A 22,246-nucleotide genomic window follows, 5' to 3' on the forward strand; every position below is an offset into this window, starting at 1 on the left:
AATGCAGTTCAGTTTCAAATGCAGTGCCATTGATCCTCATTTTTGCCTACAAATCCCTAAGAGTAGTAGGACAATGAAAAGGCATTTTAAATATGAAAGTTTTGTCTTTAATAACAGATGCTTAGAATCCAAAACCATTTTAACCATTAAACACCTTGGCTGGATCACTCTTCATTTTTGGATACCTTACTTTATAATGAAGATGAAATTTGTGAGAATGTTTTCAAGACTAAAAACTCTCAATTATATTCAAAGACTGGGGAATCTGGTAATATCATCTGTCCTACAAAAAAGTTTAAAAGCTGATTTAATATAGTTGTTCGAAATCTGGGATATCTAAATGATAAGTAAGAAAAGTTTGCAAAGAGCTCATCTAAAGGTGCAGAATTAGGTTCTCCACAGTTTTCCATCATGCAAATCCAAGTCAGGACTTTGATGAATACTTTTATGAATAAATATTTACAAGCTCTGCGGAGAGGGCAGATATTATTGACGTCTGTGATGTACTGTTTATGATTCTATAATTTCAATTCAGGATCGACACAGAGAAATTCATGAAAAAATAATCAACACTTGGATTGCTCTTCTACACTGTAAGTGGAGATGAAAGCTTTGGATCCATTCAAAATTGAGTTATGTGACTTGCTTTAGAATGTAAGCTCGTATTCTGGATGGATGAGCGAATGCCCTCACCGTTTCATCTTGCAATTTGTAAACTCATTCAGGCAGGCTGCAGAATGGCAAAAGCACAAAATGCTGCAATAAGGGTGCATTTCTTGGAATTTAGGCAAAGCAAGAATGGAAATTATTTGTGTCGTGTTTAATTTGATTTTGTTTAATGGAGCAAAATAGAGAGAAACTATTTGCAAACTTATCACTTGTATTCTTAACCAGTTCAAATAGGTTTAAGACCGCCTCAAGCTTGTTTCCCATAGGGTACTTGTAGGTTATTAAAAAAAAACAATGAATATATAAATACAATTGCCGAGGCAGCTTAAATACAGCACTCTGCACTGAAGGATTGTTGCTTGAGGGTATCCATTAACAGAGTGCAAGGTCGCAAAACATCAATAATCAATTATTGGTCATGAAAGTTTGATGGAATTCTGTGAATTCATTGCACTCAATTATCAGCTTCCAGTGTTCAGCAGGATGGGGCTGGTGGTGAAAGCAGAGGGTGCTCAGGAAACCATTGCATACCTCCTCCACAGCAATGCCCTTGTGTGGTTGAGCGACCAGCCTGGCCTACAGGTTACGCTGGGGGACAAGTCTGTTTTGGCAGTTAATGATGGGTGACCTGTTAATTTCATCAGGCAGCCTGTTCCGGAAGAACGTTTGAAGTGTGGAACATTTGTACAAACAAGCAGGGCTGACAGCCAGGCTGAGGTCGTGTTTGAAAGCTTGAAATATGAACACTCCCTCAATTCAGCTTTCATATTCTGATCATCACTTCACACAACACTCAGCTTTGACCCTCATGTTCAAAAAAAATCTGCATTAATTTCATGTTCATTGATGTGAACTTTAAATTGTAAGTATGAATTTAAAATTCATTAACAAACTATTAAAACTGTACCATCAATTTTTTTTATCATATTCTAACATTGAATGCATTGAAATTGCCTAACCTGTTACTGAGATTACTGCTTTAAGCAGTGAAGGTGGGGGTGTGGAGTCTAAGTTAAATAAACATTATTAATTCAGCTGTTTGGTTTCTTGAGCTTTTGCTACATTTGTGACACAATCCGTATGACGAATCTGTCAGTTCATCAACAACAGAAATGTCAAAAGAATTGAATGCAAACTGTACTTGTCCATTTATATGTCATTTTGCCTGGAAGGTGTTTGAGTCAATAAGTAGTAAATGGAGCCACTACTTCAATTCCCAAAGCATTGATTTTATGTACCCTCTTGCTGAATTACACTGATAACCAAGGAAGGGCAGAAGTTTACAGTTCAGAAAAAAATCAACCTATTAGATTCAGAATCAGATTTATTATCACAGACATGTCGTGAAATTTGTTGTTTTGAGGCACCATTACAGAGCAAGACAGAAAAATTACTATATATTACAGAAATAAATAAATGGTGCAGAAGAGGAACAATGAGGCAGTGTATCTCTGACAACAGTGCAGCAGAAAACCCATTGATGAGCATAATATAGCAGCTGGTGCACCTTAACAAAGCACTCACCTTACTACACCGGGAAAATGTGCTTGCTTTGGATTTTGAACCGACTGAGCAATGTGGAAGGGAATAAAGAAGCAAGTCAGCACAAAGTCTTTGGTCAGGCGGTCACAACACACCAAGAATATCCTGAAGAAATCAATCTCCTCATGTTTACTTTTCAGTGCTCTGGACAGTATGCCTGCAACAAACATGCTTTACACAAGCAGCTGCATCCTCACAAGGAATATTTGCTCACATTAAGGGATCTTCCAGCCTAGCTGACGCTCTCATAAGAATGCTCATCTTTATTCATTGCGCTCTTTTCAAAGTCATGAAAAAAATCTCTCTACGCTGCTGTGTTGGCCAATCAATAAGTCCACCAGCATTCTCCTGCACATGTGCTTTAGAGTTACATTACAATTGCACAATTAAAGGCATTCATTACTAATGACTGACTAAATTATAACTGTAGGAAAAGTGTCCACAACTAAGAGGTAAGGCGAGCAACTGATGTCAGCTATTAAAGCTTCAAGTAACAAACTCTCTTGGAGAAATTAACAAAAGTAATAAGGGATTACTATTATATTTATATTGAGGGCATCAATTTAAGACTGATACTAATTCGAGAACATTGCATTTTAATAAATTCATTTGTTAGGATGTTGCAAAGCCAGTATTTATTGACCAGCCCAAAATGCCCTTGAGAAATTGCAAACCGTCTTTTGAACCTATACGGTCCAACTCCTTTATCAATGCATTCTCTGATTTTAAACTCTATGAAGAAGAAACCAAGTAGATATAATTTAATAAGTGTATTTCATTGGCAAATAATTAGGGTGGCACAATAACATAGTGGTTAGGACAATGCTTTACAGTGCAGATGACTTGGGTTCAACTCCTCATGACCATGTGGGTTTCCTTCTACAGTCCAAAGACGTTCCGGTTGGTAGGTTAATTTGTCATTGTAAATTGTCCAGTGTTTAGGAATAAATCATGGGATAGCTGGGTGGCAGGTAATGCCACAGGCATGCTTCAAATTCAATAACTTTGTTTTTCTAATACATTTCCCCAGACACGGTTACAGTGCTGAGTTTGATAAAACCAAAGTCTGTGGTGGGCATGTACTTCAGAGTGTATTTCATCTGAAAAGCCATAATTAGCACTAGAGCAGTAGATCAGGAGGTGAAGGGCATGCAAAGCTGGACCGAGGACTGGCATTGGTCAGCACCTGGGAGTGTCCAGAGTGCCAGCCAGGTCACCCTCAGACGGCATTCAAATTTCTATTGGTCCTGAACATTAAACATTGAGATCACGCAAACAATATCATTGCCTGCATCTATGAAGAGTGTCACAGAAGCTCACGGAACCTCCAAGGGTAGAAAGTACTATTTTTTCCAGAAAATTCATTTGATCTAGAATAACTTGCATTCGCAAATAGTTCTGGGTTAAATTATGGCAATCATGAAATTCAACGAGGTACTTCCTATTGTGAGTCACATTTGCACCTCCAAGGTCATTTCTGTATCAGGCATATACAGTGCATTCGGGGTCCAGCATTCTTTGACGGTTCTGCAGGACTAACCTGAGCTGCATTAAAGAGGGGCACCCATTATTGGACACTCCCGTACAAAATGCTCTTAGCCCAGGGAAGCATTCAGTGAAAACTGTAACTTCGTTCAACACCTCGCAGCAGTGAATCACCAGTCCGTGCCAGAAGGTGGTGTTCTGTCCAACAGCGAGTGATCATCTTAGTCACTTTTCCTGTGATTGGAAGACCCTGTTAGACATTAATGTGGAATGCAGCAAGTCCGATTCACTGAGTTATGGCGGACTGTGGGGGAGCTGCAAGGAGTTGTCCTCAAGCTGCGGTGTTGCCTGTTTACAGCTGCCCAGGAGGGAGGCGTTGCAGTCGGTGCACTCCACTAGAGGTGGTGTAGCATGGCGTCCAGGCTGGAGTCTGTGCTGCCCCTCAGTGTTTGCTCATCAGAAGACAATCTGTATTATATTCAACTGCAGATTCCTGTTACAATCATTGACGCAGTGACTTTGACTTTATTGTTTTGGTTGACCGTATTTTACTGATATCTTATATGTGCTTGCTGTCTTATATGTGCTATATGTGCCTTATGCTGTGTGTGACTATTGGTATTGTGTTTTGAAACTTGACCCTGGAATATCGCTGTTTCATTTGGCTGTATTCATGCGCATTCATGTATGGTTGGAGGACAATTAAACTTGGACTTGAACTTGAAGCTGAAGTTGAATATACAAGTTTGCTGGTGATACCACTGCTATTGGATGAAATCAGGAACAATGTGGGACATCTCTTTGAGTGGTGCCACAATAACCTCAAGCTCATCTTTAGTAAAACTATGCACCAATCTACATTGGTGGATTGGCAGTGGAGAGGATTAGTAGCTTTAAATTGCTGGGTATTAAAATTTTGGATGACTTCTACTGGCCTAGCACCTTTATTTTTTTAGGAGGTTTGCCATCTCACTGAACACTAAAATAAACTTCTACAGATGTATCTATAACTATATCCTGACTGATTGCATAATGGTCTGGTACGGAAAATCAAATGTAAGAAGCAACAGAGATTATGGGACTCAGCCTTATGCATCACAGGGACAATACTCCCCTCCACTGAAAGTATCTACATGAGGTGCTGCCTCAAGGAGGCACCACCAGCAGGAAAAATCCCCATCATCTGGGCCATGCCATCTTCTTGCAGCTACCATTAGGCAGGAGGTACAGGATCCTGAAGACCCACACTACTAGTTTCAGGAACAGCTACTTCTCTTCAAACATCTAGTTCTTGAATCAATTTGCATAATTTTAAATACTACTTCAGTACAGCAACACTATGACCTCTCTGCAATACAATGGATTTTGTTTTCTTTTTGCATTTTCTAATTGTGTTTTTTCTTCTACAATGCCGTAAAATTAATTTAGCTATTTTATGTTTTACTTGTGAATGCTTTTATCTGATGTTATGTGCATTTGATGCTACTGTAAGTGCTTCATTGCACCTGTTCAGACACGTACTTGTGCATATGACAACAGACTTGACTTTGACTTTCACTTTTGAAAGTGCCAAATCTGAGATGGTGGTCTTTGAATATATTTTCCTAAGTAAGCCAAGGTTTTTATTTTGAATACAGGTCCCTGATTAACACTCACCAACTTACAGTGGGCACTGATCCATCGACCATCCCACCAATTGTTACCCTCTTAGAGCCTCACCACACTTTGGAAGTGCCATTCTGATCCCTTTGCTATATCAACTGGCATCTCAATTGTCCGTTCCTTCCTGATTATTTCTGCCTTGAATTCTTCTCCTTCCCAATCAGATCTGTAGTGTGTCTCTCATGGACAGGTTTTTGCATTTGAAAAAGTGCAAAACATTAATTTGGTCCTTTTTAATTCAGACATATCACTGTTCAATTGAATCTATGCCATACCACTAATGGAATTTTTAGGCAATAAACTTTCAGGGATGTCATAATGTGATACTTTGATGTCTTAAATCAATGCACTGATGTAATGTTAAAAAGAAGTGCTGGCATATTCTTGCATGCATTTTGCAGGAAATACTAAGTAGCCAGAGTAACTCTAATATGGCAGTTGTGCCTTACTTAGCTAATGTTCAATCTGTGCTATCCAATCTTATGATTTAAAAGCCACAAAGTTGGTGTGCCAGGTAACCACTAGATGGGGTACCTACAGTTGCTCAGCCATTTGGAGATAAAGACACAGAACTGCCACCATCTCAGAAAATGGAACAGAATATCTATTAAACATTATTTTCTTCTCTCATTAGAGTACCTGGAAGGTGCAGAGGATCAAGTTCAACAACAATTTACATTTCATGTTAATGCCATGTAAGGAATGTTCCAAAATGTTTCATAAATTGCCTTTGCAAAGTGGAAACAACATCATCGCATGGTATCAGTTCAATTTCTATTAATAACACCTGGAATGCGGTTTAATTTTGAATCAATTTATTCGCAACTACATTTCTGCAAAAAATGAATAAAGCTGCTTGTATGATGCATGAGATGTAGGGGAAGACCAGATATTCTTTGGCTTTGGTGTCATTGACCACTGGGAACATGTGCATAAAGAGTCCTTTTAAGTTTAAGTGAAATATTTCTTTAGTAGTTAATGCAACACACACAAATACTGGAGGGACTCAGCAGGCCAGGCAGCATCTATGGAAAAGAGTAAACAGTCCCTTCATCGGGACTCCAATTGAAACTGTGGATCTGGCGGAGAATAAAAAGGTGAACAGGTCCATTGCAGGGGCAGAGAGAGAATCCTGGGGTTGTGGAAAGAACTGGGATAGGGTCCCCACATACCTCCTCATGGCAGAAAATGTGGTGCGTAGAATGCTGTGGGAGAAGGAGTTGATTGAATGCGAGTACCTCGGGTACTCAAAGGACTGAATTGAGAACCTTGAAAACTGACCTGGAAGCCATGGGACTCAAGATGGCAGCAAAGACATATTCCCAGGAAGGAAACATGGCTGTGGAAGTAGGTTTGAGAGAGCACATTGTTGAAGAGTTGGAGGGCAGCAGAGATCACAGAGAGGGAGCAGTGAGAGAGGGTCTCACTGAATTCCTGTTGAAGGGAAGATTTAAACTTCTTCAGGGTGGGCATTCCTGGAAGAAATTTCGCAGTGTAGTAGTGGCACAAATATGAGAAAATCTGAAAATGCTGGAAATCCAAGCAACACACACAAAATGCTGAAGGAACTCAGCAGGCCAGGCAGCATCTATGGAAAAGAGTATAGTCGATGTTTTGGGCCGAAAGCCTTCATCAGGACTCATAATGAAGCACATTGACCCGAAACATCAACTGTTTACTCTTCTCCATAGATGCTGCCTGACCTGCTGAGTCCCTTTGTAACTATTGTCTTTTCATAACCTCTGCTGTGCCACAGAAAGCAAGCAGCAGTTTCAAAAAGAGATGTAGAACAACCAAACAACCCAAACAATAACAACAGCCAGCACCTACTCTTGTCCACAATGCATCAGTATATGTGGATCCTAGATCAGCCTCTACAGCCACCGGAGGACCCACCAATAGAAAACCCCTTAAGAGGACATCATACTCAACTGAAGTGATTGCAATTCCACCACTGGTGCATAATTTGAAATTTTCATTTTAACTTTACAATTTGGTCTATTCCTGGTATTGTACTCATTTGGGCATACATCTCAAAATGGGCTAACAGTATGTGAGGATTGGTCTGAAAATCAGGGCAATAGTCTCTGAGTCCAATTAAAATGTCATACTATATACAGTAGTTATAGACATAGAAAAGTACAGCACAGAAACCAGCCTTCAGCCCATCTAATCCGTGCTGAACCATTTCATCTGCTAGTCCCATCGACCTGCACCCACACCATAGTCCTTCATGTTCCTGCCAACCATGTACCTATCTAAATTTCTCTTCAGCTTTAAAATCCAGCTTGCATGCACCACTTGCGCTGGCAACTTGTTCCATATTCTCACAGACCTTTCTCCTCATGGTCCCCTGAGACATTTCACCTTTCACCCTTAACCCTCTAGATGTAATCCACCCAACCTCCATAGAAAAGTCTGCCTGCATTTACCCTATCAATACCCCTCATAATTTTGTATACCTCTATTAAATCTCCCCTCAGTCTTTTACACTCCAAGCAATAAAGTCCTAACCTATTCCATCTTTCCTTATAACTCAGTCCCAGCAACATCCTTGTAAATTTTCACTGTACTCTTTCAACCTTATTTACATCTTTCCCGTAGGTAGGTGACACAGTACTCCAAATTAGGCCTCACTAACATCTTATACAACTTTAACATAACATCCCATCTCTTGTATTCAATAGCAACACACACAAAATGCTGGAGGAACTCAGCAGGCCAGGTGGCATCTACAGAAAAGAGTACAGTCGACATTTCCGGTCGAAATCATTCAGCAGGCCTGAAAGCTCACCTGTACTCCTTTCCATAGATGTTGTCTGGTCTGCTGAGTTCCTCCAGCATTCTGTGTATGTTGTTCTGATTTCCTGCATCTGCAGATTTTCTCTTGTTTGTCTTGTTATTAATACTTTGATTTATGAAGGCCAATGTGCCAAAAATCTTCTTTATGGCCCTATCTACCTGTGATGCCATTTTCAATGAATTATGGGCCTGTATTGTTCTGTCACACTCTTCAGGGCCCACTGTGTAAGACCTAGCCTGGTTGGTCATGCGCGAAGTGTAACACCTTGAACTTGTCTGCACTAAACTCCATCTGCCGCATTTCTGCTCATTTTTCCAACTGGTCCAGATTCCACTGCAAGCTCTGATGGTCTTCCTTGCTGTTCACTGCACCCACAATCGTCATGTCATCCCCAAATGTGCTGATCCAGTTAACCAAATTAACATTCAGATCATCTTTATAGATGACAAGCAATAATGGATCCAGCACCAATCCCTGCGGCACTCCACTAATCACAGGCTACCAATCATAGAGGCAATCATCTCCAACAAAGCTAATGTCTAATCTAATTTACTACTTCATCTTGAATGCCAAGCGACTGAACCTTCTTCAGCAATCTCCCATGCAGGATCTTGCCAAATGCCTTACTAAGGTCCATGCAGACAACTTGTCTGGTAACTTCCTTGGAATATGATTCAGCATAGATCTCCACAGAGGTTTTTGAACCCAAAACATTCTGACTCAGAGTCAAAAATATAAACAATATAACCAATTTAACCACAGTCTATAGAACACAGAACATAGAACAGTACAGGCCCTTCAGCCCACAATGTTGTGCTGCCCATTAAACCTAATCTAAGATCAATGTAACCCTTCTCTCCCACATAGCCCTCTACTTTCCTTTAATTGTACTCAATAGTGCTATTTTTCTGTCTCTAGTGGATAACCCAATTCCAGTTATCCATATGATATACAGTTTGGAAGATTAAAATGTGCCTTACCTCAGATCATATGCTAAATTATATTGGATCCGGTTTGTCCAAGTAGAAATTATCTTGGAATATTTGATTGAAAATGTTATTGAGATCTATTTTTATGTCCAGGGTACTGTAAAAGACTTGATATGATGGTTTGGATAGACCTTCTTTCCAAACCTGAACAGGTCATCATCAGATTTTCCATACCCTCTGCCACAGTTTTCAAGATAACTTGCTTTGTGAGTTATAGATTTTGGCTACCATGCCTCAAGAAGGTGTCATTCATCATTATGCATCCTCTTCATCTGGGACATGCCCTTGTCTCAATACTACGATCAGGGAAGAGGTACAGGAGCCTGTTGATGCACATCAATGTTTTAGGATCAGCTTCCTCCTCTCCATCGTCAGATTTCTGAACTCCATGAACCCTTAAACACAATCTCACTACTTTGCTATCCTTTTACACTAATTATTTATTTCTATTTCTTATTGTAATCGATAGTAATTTTTAATGCTTTGCACTGTACCGCTGCTGCAAAACAAGTTTCATGATATATGCCATAGAGGACTACGGCACAGAAACAGACCCTTAGGCCTCTCTAGTCCATGCAGAACTGTTAATTTGCCTAGTCCTATCACCCACACCTGGAGCATAGCTTTCCATATTCCTCCCATCTATGTACCTATCCAAACTTCTCTTAAATATTATATTCAAACCCATATCCACCACTTTCACCGGCAGCTTATTCCACAATCATACCATCCTTTGAATGAAGTTCACCTTCAAATTCCCATTAAAATTTTCACCTTTCACCCTTAACCTATGACCTCTAATTCTAGTCCCACCCAACCTCAGTGGTAAAAGTCTGCTTGCATTTACCCTATCTAACCCCTGATAATTTAGTTTACCTTTATCAAATCTCCCCTTATCCTCCTATACTGCATTAACCTGTTCCATCTATTAATAATAAACCTGATTCTGATTCTGGTAAGAGCTATTGTCTACATTTGAGCTGTATTATAGAATATATGTTTTACCTTCTTGAATTGAATACAATTTTTGGAAAAAATGGTAAGAAAAAATATGCATTGGACTGTAGTGCTGCAGCAAAAAGAGTAAGAATAAAAAGGTGTTTGAAGGCAGTGAGAGAGTTAATATTTTTCCATTTCCCCATTAGAACATCTTGTAAAAGGGTTGTACAGCAAGTTATTAACATCTCAATCTTCAGAAAAAAGCAGGATCATTCCCCTAATGAAACTGAATGTCTTGTTCCAGTGAGTTAAGCTATAATTAGTAGTAATGATGCTTAATTACATTAATTTCCATCACTTCTGTCATGCTCTTCATTTAATTTGGGAACAGCATCAGCTTAATGGAAGACAACAGGTCAGGAATGCTTTGCTGTAGGCATCTGCCAGTCCTCATACAGTGTGTGGCTGAAACCTCCCAGGTGAAGAAAGGAACTGCAGAACACTTCATATATATGCTTGTGTATTGATGCACCATCAATAACTCACTCTGAGACGTAAAAGCGAGGTATCGGCTTTTATTGACTGGAAGAAGGAACAAGCAGTGAGTGACCACCATACTACATCCTGGAGACTGAGAGGCTGGGCTCAGACCTCCATCACCATTATACAGGGGTCTGTGGGAGGAGCCACAGGAGCAGTCATCAGGGGGCGTGTCCAGACAGGTATATGTAGTTCACCACATGTATATAATGCACTTTCTTTGCAGCATGTCTTGTTATAGAGTCATCTTTCTAATAAAAACACTTGCTGCACAATACATGCTCTATACTGCAAAGTCTTCAAATATACACTTAAGTGCTAACAATTTATGGTTTATCATTATTGTCACATTTACCAAGATATAATTAAAATATTTTATTTTGTGTGCCACCCTGACAGATCATGGCCGTATGCAGTGCAAGTATATTGTGGCAGTGAAGGTAAACAGAATGCAGAATATAGAGTATAGTGTATCAGCTACAGAGGAAGTGTAGCCCAGGTAAACAATTGAAGTATAAGGGCTAAGCCAAACTAGACTGGGAGACCAGGAATTCATCTTCAGCGGGTGAGTAGTATGTTCAAGAGTCTAATAACAATTTTAAAATAGCTGCATTGGATTTCAATAAGAACAAATATTTAAAAATTAGTAAACATATCTAAAACATTCAAATGACATGAATGAGTTAAAATGATAATATTAATTAATGTTTTAAGAAGTCATTTTTGCATCATTTCCATGCAGGTTGATGATACTATTCAAATTAATCTGGTTGCATTGAAGATGTCTACATGGGTGGGGTGAAGCTGAGAGACACATTCATTGTGTACCCCTACTCAGTCAGCATTATGGTGCTGGTACAGGCATGGAAATCAGGAACATTGATCTATGGAAAGGACTTCAAAAGCAGTTCCTTCTGAAACTGCTGGCAAAGGGAAATATGTTCCAGCTCACTACTTGCCAACTAACTTCCATTTTCTTTGAGAAGAAGTTGTTTTGCTTGGTTAGTTATGTGAAAATGCAGTTTATTGGAATGATTTGAAAATACAACAGGCTTCATCATCTTGGCAGAATGATGGAACAGACTCAATGGGCTGAATGGTCTAATTATGCTCCTGTGTCTTATTGTCTTATGGTCTAAGGGCATGTTATTGTGTTGTATCTTGAAATAAAAATAAAATAAAGTCTCCACACAGTGCTCTAAAACATTTGTTGCATAAAGAATGGCATCGCCTGTATTACAGCCACTAAGACTGGAAGAATAAAATAGTGATTTGAGAAGTACGCACACATATATGATATGAAAAATATCACTTTATTTCAGCCAGTAGTTTCATGATTATTCTAGCTGGTATTTTCCCAAGCTAAAATTTGTTGGTGTGCCTTGATTTTTCAAGAGAAAATGCATCCAGTTTTATTTCACAGAATCATAGAAAATGTAGAACCAAGGAGCCCACTCCATCATTCAATACAACCTCACCCACTTCATTACCCAGTCCCTTCTCCCCATATGCCCTGATCCCTTTAGTGTTAACAATCCAGCATCCTCCATCTTGAACATGTTGAATGACGTAGCCTCTACTTCAGCAGTAGAGAATTCCAAAAACACCCAGGTCCATGACATTTCTTCATTTCCCAAAGTACTATTATTTAGTCAATAATATGCAATTTAGAATCAAAGTGAATAATACCCCATTTATTCATGTTATATTGTATTGCTATCAATTTGTTCACTCAGCCACCTTGTCCACATAGTTTAGAAGTCTTTTACATTCTGCTCACAACTTTATATTTCAACATTCTTCAAAGATGTATCATCAAACTTCCAAAACCCCACTCCAAACACCACCACTCCTTCAAACTTTTGAGGACTAGAGAGCAATGTGAAGCCAAGGACTGGATTAGTGACTAAGGCAAGTAAATGATGATTATGCTTTGGGTTACCATTCAATATAGATATGTCCACAGATTATTGGAATTAGACTATTGGAAAAAGAATGTTTATATGGATAGAGAATTTTTCTTTGTAAAAAATATTACTAAATGTCCTGATGAACTAGATTTTATCAAGCAATATTGGAAAATAAATGGTAATCGGTTGAATTAACATAGGTCCTAAGGTTTACAAAGCTTTAAAAAAGAAATTTCAAAAGGTGAACCACAGAAAGACGTTTTAACAAAGTTGGGTTTGTATTACAATCCGCAGTCATTGGAGACTCTTGGAAGTACTATTTTGGAATAAAGAATAAACTGCATTCTAAGGACAAGTAAGATTATTGTCACATTCAAGATACATTCAACATTATAGCTATTTAATAAATTTCCATAGGACAGCATTACTTGACCATGTTGTGTGGCAAAGCATTCATTGTTACATTTGGTTTAGTTATCATGGTCTTTTTCATGCTGACAGAGATTCAATAAGTTAAGATAGGCCACACATGTCTGCAGAGCAGAATATCCTCAGTCAAAGCAGTGAGTGGTCCTCATGCTCATGTCTCACAGAGACTAGTGGACATGATTGTAAGAGGAGAATGGGAATACTAAAGGCAGAATTGCCTGCTACTGCATATCATTATTTGACAACAGCATGGGGTGAATTCACATATAATTTACATCATCAGAAGCACAGAGATGTTAACAGTAAGGCACCTATTCATGTGACTTTAACAGGAAGACGAAAGAGATTGGAGACACGAACACAAACAGAATATTGGATAAAACAGTGAGTCAAAAAGCATTTGTGAAGAAAAATGTGTAAGTAACTTACTGTTTTCACCTCCACAGATGCTGCCAGATCCAGTAGGTTCTTGTTGCATTATATTTTTGTTTTAATTTTAGCTGGAACTACTGTCACTACAGGTTCAGTGGGCAATGCCATCTCAGAAACCTGAATAATCTGCAACTATAGAAATTCTGGATAGAATTATACAACTATGAAGAAAGCAGGTTTTCTATAGTTGGACATGTTCCAGTCACGTACAAGGAGCCACGTTGTCAATTTAGCAATGAAAGGAAACAAGCAAATCTTGATTTTAAAAAATTTGGTTGAGCTTATAGTAGCCAAATGGGAATGAAATAGTTCATGTTGAAATTAATATTGCAAGCTAATGGGTTTGGGAAATATCCAATGGCATTGTACTCTCATTCAAGGTTTCAAGGCTTCTAACCAAATATTAAAAAGTGAATTACAAGGGCACATCAGGATTTCATTGCATTGGCTGTGGCATTTATTAGAGTGAGTCAAAGTCCTACTGTAGATATTAGCCAAGAATGGAGATACCCTCTCAGAAATAGGAAATTGGGTTGCACAGTTCATTTGTGATAGGGACGATGGTACACAGAGCTAGACATCTGACATTCAGTGATTTCTGTGTGGAGTCTGAAAACTCTTCCTGTATATGTATGTGTTCTGTCAGACATTCCAGTTTAATCCATATTCCACTGCTAGTTATGTGTGTGTTAGTAGGTTAATTACCTACTGTAAGTTGCCCCTCATGCATTGGTGAAGAGAATGTCTAGGAGAAAATTATGAAAATGTAGGGAAAAAATTAAATCGGATTAAGCTGGTTGATACTCGTGGACTAAGTGAACTGAAAGGTATGTTTCCATGCTTTATTTCTTAATGACTAAAAATTGTGATAAAGCAGTTAAAATTAATTTTTAGAAGAAAAATAACTAGCACATGTTTTGTCGTAAATTATTGAGAATAATTTTCCATCAAATCACTGTGTAGTTTAAGAGAATAAGTGTCATTCAAGTATAATAACAATCCTATTTGTGTGTATATAAATAATGATTTGAAACATTTCAAATGTTCAGAAGTTTATTGGGGCATTCTTAGGGCTTCTATGCAGCTTTAATTCAGAAGCCATTGTGTACTTAAGTTTCATATGTTGTCCCTAGAAAATATTGTATTTCCATGCATTCCTGATTCAAAAATCATGTCAGGGTCACAAAGGTAACTCACTGCAGGAAGTGCCCAAACAAATTTCCCAGTTGACATGCTTCATCCCAGAAAAGGTAACAACTGTGATTTTCCTTGACTTAAATCTCATAACACTGAAAATAAACAGCTTTTTGCAATGAATTTCGAAGTAATATCTTCTACATTATAAATCACCCCATGTTAATATATTTTATAGGTCTCGTGTTGTTTTACAATTCGTCCTATCAGCAACAGCTCTGTACATAAAATAGGCCTATAAGATGATAACTGTGTGTGTTCAACAATCCTGAATGTGAGATATTTATGTTTCTAGTCATCACCCACATAAAACAGTTGAATATAACAGACTACTTATGTGATATAGTTCTCTACCTAACAAAACCCTCAATACAAAATAACACACACTTAATGCTAAAGGAACTCAATAGGTCAGACAGCATCTATGAAATAAAGAGTCGATATTCAAATCCAAGACCCTTCGTCAATATAAAGGACTCCTACTAGAACTGATAAACTCACAGGTCAGACAGAATAGACCTGGAAATACGATTGTCCTAATATAAGACCATTTTTACTGTAATCCTACTGATTAGAAAGTTTGTAAATCACTCTGCAGGCAATCACCTACACTCAGAGTAATTGTATTTCCAGTATTCAAAGATGAATACTAATGCAGAAGAAAATAGCATGCCAGGTTTTGGAACAGCAAACTGGAAAATGTTTCCCATCACATCCCAAAATTTCCTGTATTAGGGGAGGTCAACTACTTTGGGCAAAAAAGCATACATGACTCTCTCTTATTTAAAAAGGGAAAAGAGATGGAAAGAATTCATAGTTCATTCATAGTTCTACATCAGTCACAGACAACTTGTTGAAGGTAAATATTAAAGATGTTATGGCAGGGCTCTTAGGCTCAAGATATTCAAGCAAAATCAACATGATTTTGTCAGAAGGAAATTATTTTTTAAGAGACTTTTGAAGGAGCATGCACAGTACAATGGATATGTAGGAACACAAGACCATGAGATATTAAAACATAGAAGCAGAATTAGGCTATTCAGCCCATCAAGTCTACTCCACAATTCATCAGGGCTGATTTCAGACCCCATTCAATAGACAATAGGTGCAGGAGTAGACTATTCGGCCCTTCAAGCCAGCACCGCCAGTCAATGTGATCATGGCTGATCATCCACAATCAGTAACCCGTTCCTGCCTTCTCCCCATAACCCTTGACTCCGCTTTCTTTAAGAGCTCTATCTAACTCTTTCTTGAAAGCATCCAGAGAATTGGCCTCCACTGTCTTCTGAGGCAGAGTATTCCATAGATCCACAACTCTCTGGGTGAAAAAGTTCACCCTCAACTTCATTCTAAATGGCCTAACCCTTATTCTTAAACTGTGGCCTCTGCTTCTGGACTCCCCCAACATCGGGAACATGTTTCCTGCCTCTAGCGTGTCCAATCCCTTAATAATCTTATATGTTTCAATCAGATCCCCTCTCATCCTTCTAAATTCCAGTGTATACAAGCCCAGTCGCTCCAATCTTTCAACATATGACAGTCCCGCCATCCCAGGAATCAACCTCGTGAACCAACGCTGCACTCCCTCAATAACAAGAATGTCCTTCCTCAAATTTGGAGGCCAAAACTGAACACAATACTCCAGGTGTGGTCTCACCAGGGCCCTGTACAACTGCAGAAGGACCTCTTTGCTCCTATACTCAACTCCCCTTGTTATGAAGGTCAACATGCCATTAGCTTTCTTCACTGCATGCTTACTTTCAGTGACTGATGAACAAGGACACCTAGATCTCGTTGTACTTCCCCTTTTCCTAACTTGACACCATTTAGATAGTAATCTGCCTTCCTGTTCTTGCCACCAAAGTGGATAACCTCACATTTATCCACATTAAACTGTATCTGCCATGCATCTGCCCACTCACCCAACCTGTCCAAGTCAACTGCATTCTCCTACCATCCTCCTCATATTTCACACTACCACCCAGCTTTGTGTTATCTGCAAATTTGCTAATGTTACTTTTAATCCCTTCATCTAAATCATTAATGTATATTCTAAATGACTGCGGTACCCCACTTTGTCACTGCCTGCCATTCTGCAAAGGACCTGTTAATCCCTACTCTTTGTTTCCCGTCTGCCAACCAATTTTCTATCCATGTCAGTACCCTACCCCAATACCAGGTGCTCTAATTTTGCCCACTAATCTCCTAAGTGGGACCTTATCAAAGACTTTCTGAAAGTGCAGGTACACTACATCCACTGGCTCTCCCTTGTCCATTTTCATAGTTACACCCTCAAAAAATTCCAGAAGATTATTCAGGCATGATTTCCCCTTCATAAATCCATGTTGACTCGGACCAATCCTGTTACTGCTATCCAAATGTGCCGTTATTTCATCTTTTATAATTGACTCTAGCATCTTCCCCACCACTGATGTCAGGCTAACTGGTCTATAATTCCCCATTTTCTCTCTCCCTCCTTTCTTAAAAAGTGGGATAACATTAGCTATTCTCCAATCCTCAGGAAATGATCCTGAATCTATAGAACATTGGAAAATGATTACTAATGTGTCCACGATTTCTAGAGCCATCTCCTTAAGTACCCTGGGATATGGGGGACCAGCATTAAACCCCATACACCTGCCCTCTCACCATATCTCTTGATGCCCTGACCAATCAGGAATCTATCAACTTCCACTTTGAATATACCCACAGTCTGTGGCAGAGCATTCTACAGATTCACCACTCTTTGGCTAAAAAAATTCCTCTGTACTTCTGTCTAAAAGTTCACCCCTCAATTTTGATGCTGTTCCCTTTAGTTCTGGATACCTCCCACCAGAGGAAACATCCTCTCCTCATCCACTTTATCAAGTCCTTTCAACATTCAGTATGTTTCAATGAAATCCCCATGTATTCTTCTAAGTTCCAGTGAGTACAGTCCCAAAGCTGCCAAACGCTCCTCATGTGACTGTAAATGCTCAGATTTCCAGAAGGCATGTGATTAGATACCACATCAAAAGATGTGGTTTTGCAAAAGATAAAAAAAAATCATATTATAGGAAGAAACATCACAGAAGATTGATTAACTATCAGGACAAATTGGTCATAAATGGGTCTTTTATTCCCGATAGGAAGGTATGTGCCACAGAAATTAGTGCTGGAGACTTTATTTATTATTTATCTAAATGACTTGATTGAAGATACCAAAAAGTTTTCTGAATTTGCTGATGATATAAAGATAGGTAGAAATATACATTCTGGAAAAAAAAACAGATGAAGGATACAAGGGACATAGGTTGAGTAATTCAGTGGACAAAGATCTGGCAAAAGGGGTATAATAAGAGATCATATGAAATTGTTTATTTTGGCACTAAGATAAACATAAATTACATTATCTAAACATTGAGAGATTGCAGACTCTAAGGTATCAAATGTGAATGAGTACATGGCACACAAAAGCTACCGTGCAACTATAACAAGTAATAGGAAAGCTAACAGAATGCTATCATATATTACTGGAGGGAATTAAGTATAAAAGTGGGGAGGTTATGCTTCAGATGCATAGAACACTGGTGAATACTCACCACAGTAATGCACTTTCAGAAAATATATGCCAGACTAATATTTGAACAAGTGGGACGAAAGATTGATCAGGCAAGTCTTGTATCTGCTTGAGTTTAAAAAAAGAGGTAACTTAATTAAAACTTATAAAATCCTCGATTATTTTGCAACATTGGATGTGGAGGAGTGCTTCCTCTTATGGGAGGACTAGAACTGAGGATCACTGTGTAAAAGTAGCAACATCGTTCACTTCAGACAGAGTTGAGGTGACTTTTTTCTCTCTCTCTTCTGTGATGGGTTTTTGAGGAAGAGCCTATGAATATTTTAAGTTAGTGTGTGAGAGATAAGCAATGGTGTGAAAGATTGCCACAATTAAACAAAAATGTGGATTTAAGGTTACATTCGGATCAGCATGCAGTGGTAGAATAGGTTCAAGGCTAAGTGGCTTCTCCTGCTTCCAATTTCATTTGTTCAAATTCAGAATATGTCCTGTGCTACATAACTCTAAGTCTCTGAGATGTTAAATGTAAGGATCTCTCCTTCCCATTGCTTCATTTATCAATGATAGCTTGGAGTCCAGCCTCTTGGGTTTTATCTGTATATCTTACCTCAACCGCTATGTGGTGGAGCAGAGCAACTGTTGGCTGAATAATTTCATATGACCATTGACAATTAGCTCAATTCTTGTAGCAAGTTTGTTGGAGGTGAAGTGTGACTTTGCTGCCAGATGGACTGAGAAATGTCAGGCATTAATGCAGTTTTGTTATCAGAGGCCTTCACTGAAACAGACTCTGCTGCACTGCTATTGGTTAGAATCATGACTTGATTGTAGTAATGAAGCACGCATAAAACATGCAGTCAATGCCTTTCTGTTCCCTGACGAAATTAGCAAGATTGTCTAAGACAAGAGCACACATGAAGATCAATGCCTCACAAAGGCAGCATCCATCGTTAAGGACCTCCATCACCCAGGACATGCCCTCTTCTTATTGTTACCTTCAAGAAGGAGGCACAGGAGCCCGAAGACACACACTCAATGTTTCAGAACAGCTTCTTCCCCTCCACCATCAGATTTCTGATTGGACAGTGAACCAATGAACATTACTTCAGCATTTCTCTCTCTCTTTTTGCACGACCTATTTAATTTAATTTTCTTTTTTATATATACTTCTTATTGTAATTTATTGTTTTTATGATTATGTTTTCTTTTTGTTTAAGGTTAGGCCAATTCTTTCCCTCTCTGTGTTGATGGTAGATAATAATTTCTGTAAATTTACTTCACTGTTTGTTATCAGTACTGTATCGTCCGCATTGCTGAGGTTGTTGATATTGTATCCTCCTGTACTTACTCCAGGTAGGTTTTGTTTAGTTCTCATGATGCTTTCACTATACAGGGAGAAGAGGTCTGATGATAGAACACAACCCTGTCTGACTCCTCGCCTTATTGGCTGATATTCATCAATCTCGTTGTCTATCCGTATGACTGCACTTTGTTGCCAGTAGAGATTCCTGATTATTCTTAGATCTTTTCTGTCAATATTAATATCTTTAAGCATTTTCATGATGACTTGGTGTTTCACTGTGTCAAAGGCTTTTGTGTAGTCAGTGAATCAGAAGTATAGGTTTTGTTGTACTTCAATTGACCTTTCGATAATATTCCTGAGAATAAAAGTTGTGTTTGATGTTCATTTGCCTTCGACAAAGCTGCACTGTTCTTCACTGATCTCTGGCCTAACCTTAAACAAAAAGAAAACTGAAGCAATGGTAATATCAAAGAAACCTGATATCCCAAACTCTAGGATCGTATTGGGAAATGAAATCCTGAAGCAAGTTCACAACTTCAAGTACCTTGGATCATGGGTAACATCTGATGGCAAATGCGAAACAGACATAAAAGCAAGAATAGCAATGGCAAGAACAGCATTTACAGAAATGAGAAACATCCTAACGAACAAGAAAATAGCAATTGACATCTGCCTTTGAACTCTCAGCTGCTATATTCTTCCTATATTGATGTATGTCTGCGAGTCATAGACCATCACAAATGCAATGGTCGCCCACGCCAAACGGCAAGGCACCTGAACTATTATTATGTATTGCAATGTACTGCTGCCACAAAACAGCAAATTTCATGATGTACGCCAGTGATTTTAAACCTGATTCTGATTCATATAGGAAACACAATTCATTCACTTGCCCTGGTAAACATAATATCAGTAAGTTGCCGGATGCACCAAGCACTGTCAACCAGCTAAATTATGCAGGGTCAGTGATAGTCCTAAAGCCAGTAGCATAGAAACTGAGTGTCACAAAACCAATCGACAGATGATACAATAGCCAGTGCTCAACATACCATCCTTATACATCTGGAGAAGAAGGATGCTTATGTGAGAATGCTGTTCTTGGACTACAGTTCAGCATCCAACACATAGTTCCATCCAGGCTTGACAAGAAGCTCAGTGACCTTAGCCTTGACCCTGCCTTGTGTAGCTGGATCCTGGTTGTAAGTACGGTTTCCCTCACCTCCAACCCTCTGACTCTCAATACAGGAGCCCCTCCCAGGTCTGTGTCCTAAACCCCCTCCTTTACTCCCTGTATACCCATGATTGTATCACCACCCACAGGTCCAATCTACTAATTAAATTTGGCAACAACACTACATTGATTGGCCTTATCTCAAACAATAACGAGGTGGCCTACTGGGAAGAAGTCATCTCTCTGACACAGTGGTGTCAAGAAAACAACCTCTCCCTCAAAGTTGCAAAAACAAAGGAGCTGGTTGTGGGTTACAGAAGGAATGGAGACGGGCTAACCCCTATCGATATCAATGGATCTAGGGTTGAGAGGGTAAACAGCTTCAAGTTCTTCTGCATCCACATCACCAAGGACCTCACGTGGTCTGTATGTACCAGCTGATAAAGCACAACAGCGCCTCTTTTACCCCGACGGTTGATGAAGTTTGGCTTAGGCCCCCAAATCCTAAGAACTTTCTCTGGGGGTACAACTGAGAGCATTCTGACTGTCTGCATCACTGCCTGGTATGGGAACTGTACTTCCGTCATTCGCAGGACTCTGCAGAGAGTGGTGTGGACAGCCCAGCGCATCTGTAGATGTGAACTTCCCATGACTCAGGACATTTACAAGAACAGGTGTGTAAAAAGGGCCCGTAGGATCATTGGGAACCCAGGTCATTCCAACCAGAATCTATTCCTACTGCAGATAAGCAAGGGTTAGAACAAAACTATCCATGTCAAAGATCTCTATTGCCATGAGTTTCCCGTGCAGTCAGCAGCCAAGGATGCAAAGACTAGCATCATTAAGAGTCATATTCCATCCTTATACATCATATGACTTTAAGAGTCATATTCCATCATTTTGAATTACATTTTCCTTCCTGTCCTTCTGGAAATATACAAAATGTAGGCTGCTGTTTATTAATGATATAATTTCAGTTTTCAGGTGAAAATACCATCTGTCATCAAAACAATATATTGTCAAACCCTTTGACAATGAAATCCATAACTTTTACTGGTCAGTCCAATAGCTACATGGATTCTACAACTCATTTCATTTGACAGAATACAGTTATGCATCCTATCTAGCTGATGCCTTGACAATCTATCCCAGAGTTGGCACATATTCTGCATGCAGAAAATGGGGACCTCAAGAGGTAAATAATAGAAGAATGTCTCATACAGTTCACTATTGGGTTGCTAATAATCAAGATTCAAATTTGGGCAGGCTAATTATTTCTTAACAATAGAGTGGCATTCCAAGGTAATTTTATCTCTATATTTTAATATAATAATATTAGTATATTAAAATTTAGAATGCAAATTGTCCTGAATCACTCTAATGAAGTCCTAGCATCTTAACATTTTCTACCAAGTCCTCACACAATAACTAGATTCTTATGCTTAAATAAAATATAGGCTTCTGTTTCTTTTCTAGATTTTAATAACTTTTTTGATATATCTGCTATTAAAGTTTGTTTTAAAAGATTGTAAAACCTTTCCCTTTAAGGAATGAAGGGAATTTCTCTTTTTGATTCCACAGAATCATACTTTGTGTCCTTAAGCAAGTTCTCTTAACAT

The 22,246-nt window shown here is 38.9% G+C and overlaps 1 long non-coding RNA gene across 4 annotated transcripts; it reads left to right on the plus strand.

Annotated features, from left to right (window-relative positions):
* Nucleotides 1–1,094: 1,094 nt before the first annotated feature.
* Nucleotides 1,095–11,818, plus strand: LOC140734326 (uncharacterized). 4 transcript variants are annotated; one of them, XR_012100522.1, is made up of 4 exons: nucleotides 1,106–1,531; nucleotides 5,993–6,053; nucleotides 10,481–10,811; nucleotides 11,029–11,818. It is a non-coding gene; the product is annotated as an uncharacterized lncRNA (long non-coding RNA). The 4 variants fall into 4 exon arrangements; XR_012100521.1 differs by having other exon boundaries at nucleotides 1,112–1,531; nucleotides 10,481–11,194; nucleotides 11,372–11,818; XR_012100520.1 differs by having other exon boundaries at nucleotides 1,095–1,531; nucleotides 5,993–6,117; nucleotides 10,481–11,818.
* Nucleotides 11,819–22,246: the final 10,428 nt, after the last annotated feature.

The sequence above is a fragment of the Hemitrygon akajei genome, chromosome 10, assembly GCF_048418815.1.
Source record: "Hemitrygon akajei chromosome 10, sHemAka1.3, whole genome shotgun sequence".
Lineage (NCBI taxonomy): Eukaryota > Metazoa > Chordata > Chondrichthyes > Myliobatiformes > Dasyatidae > Hemitrygon > Hemitrygon akajei.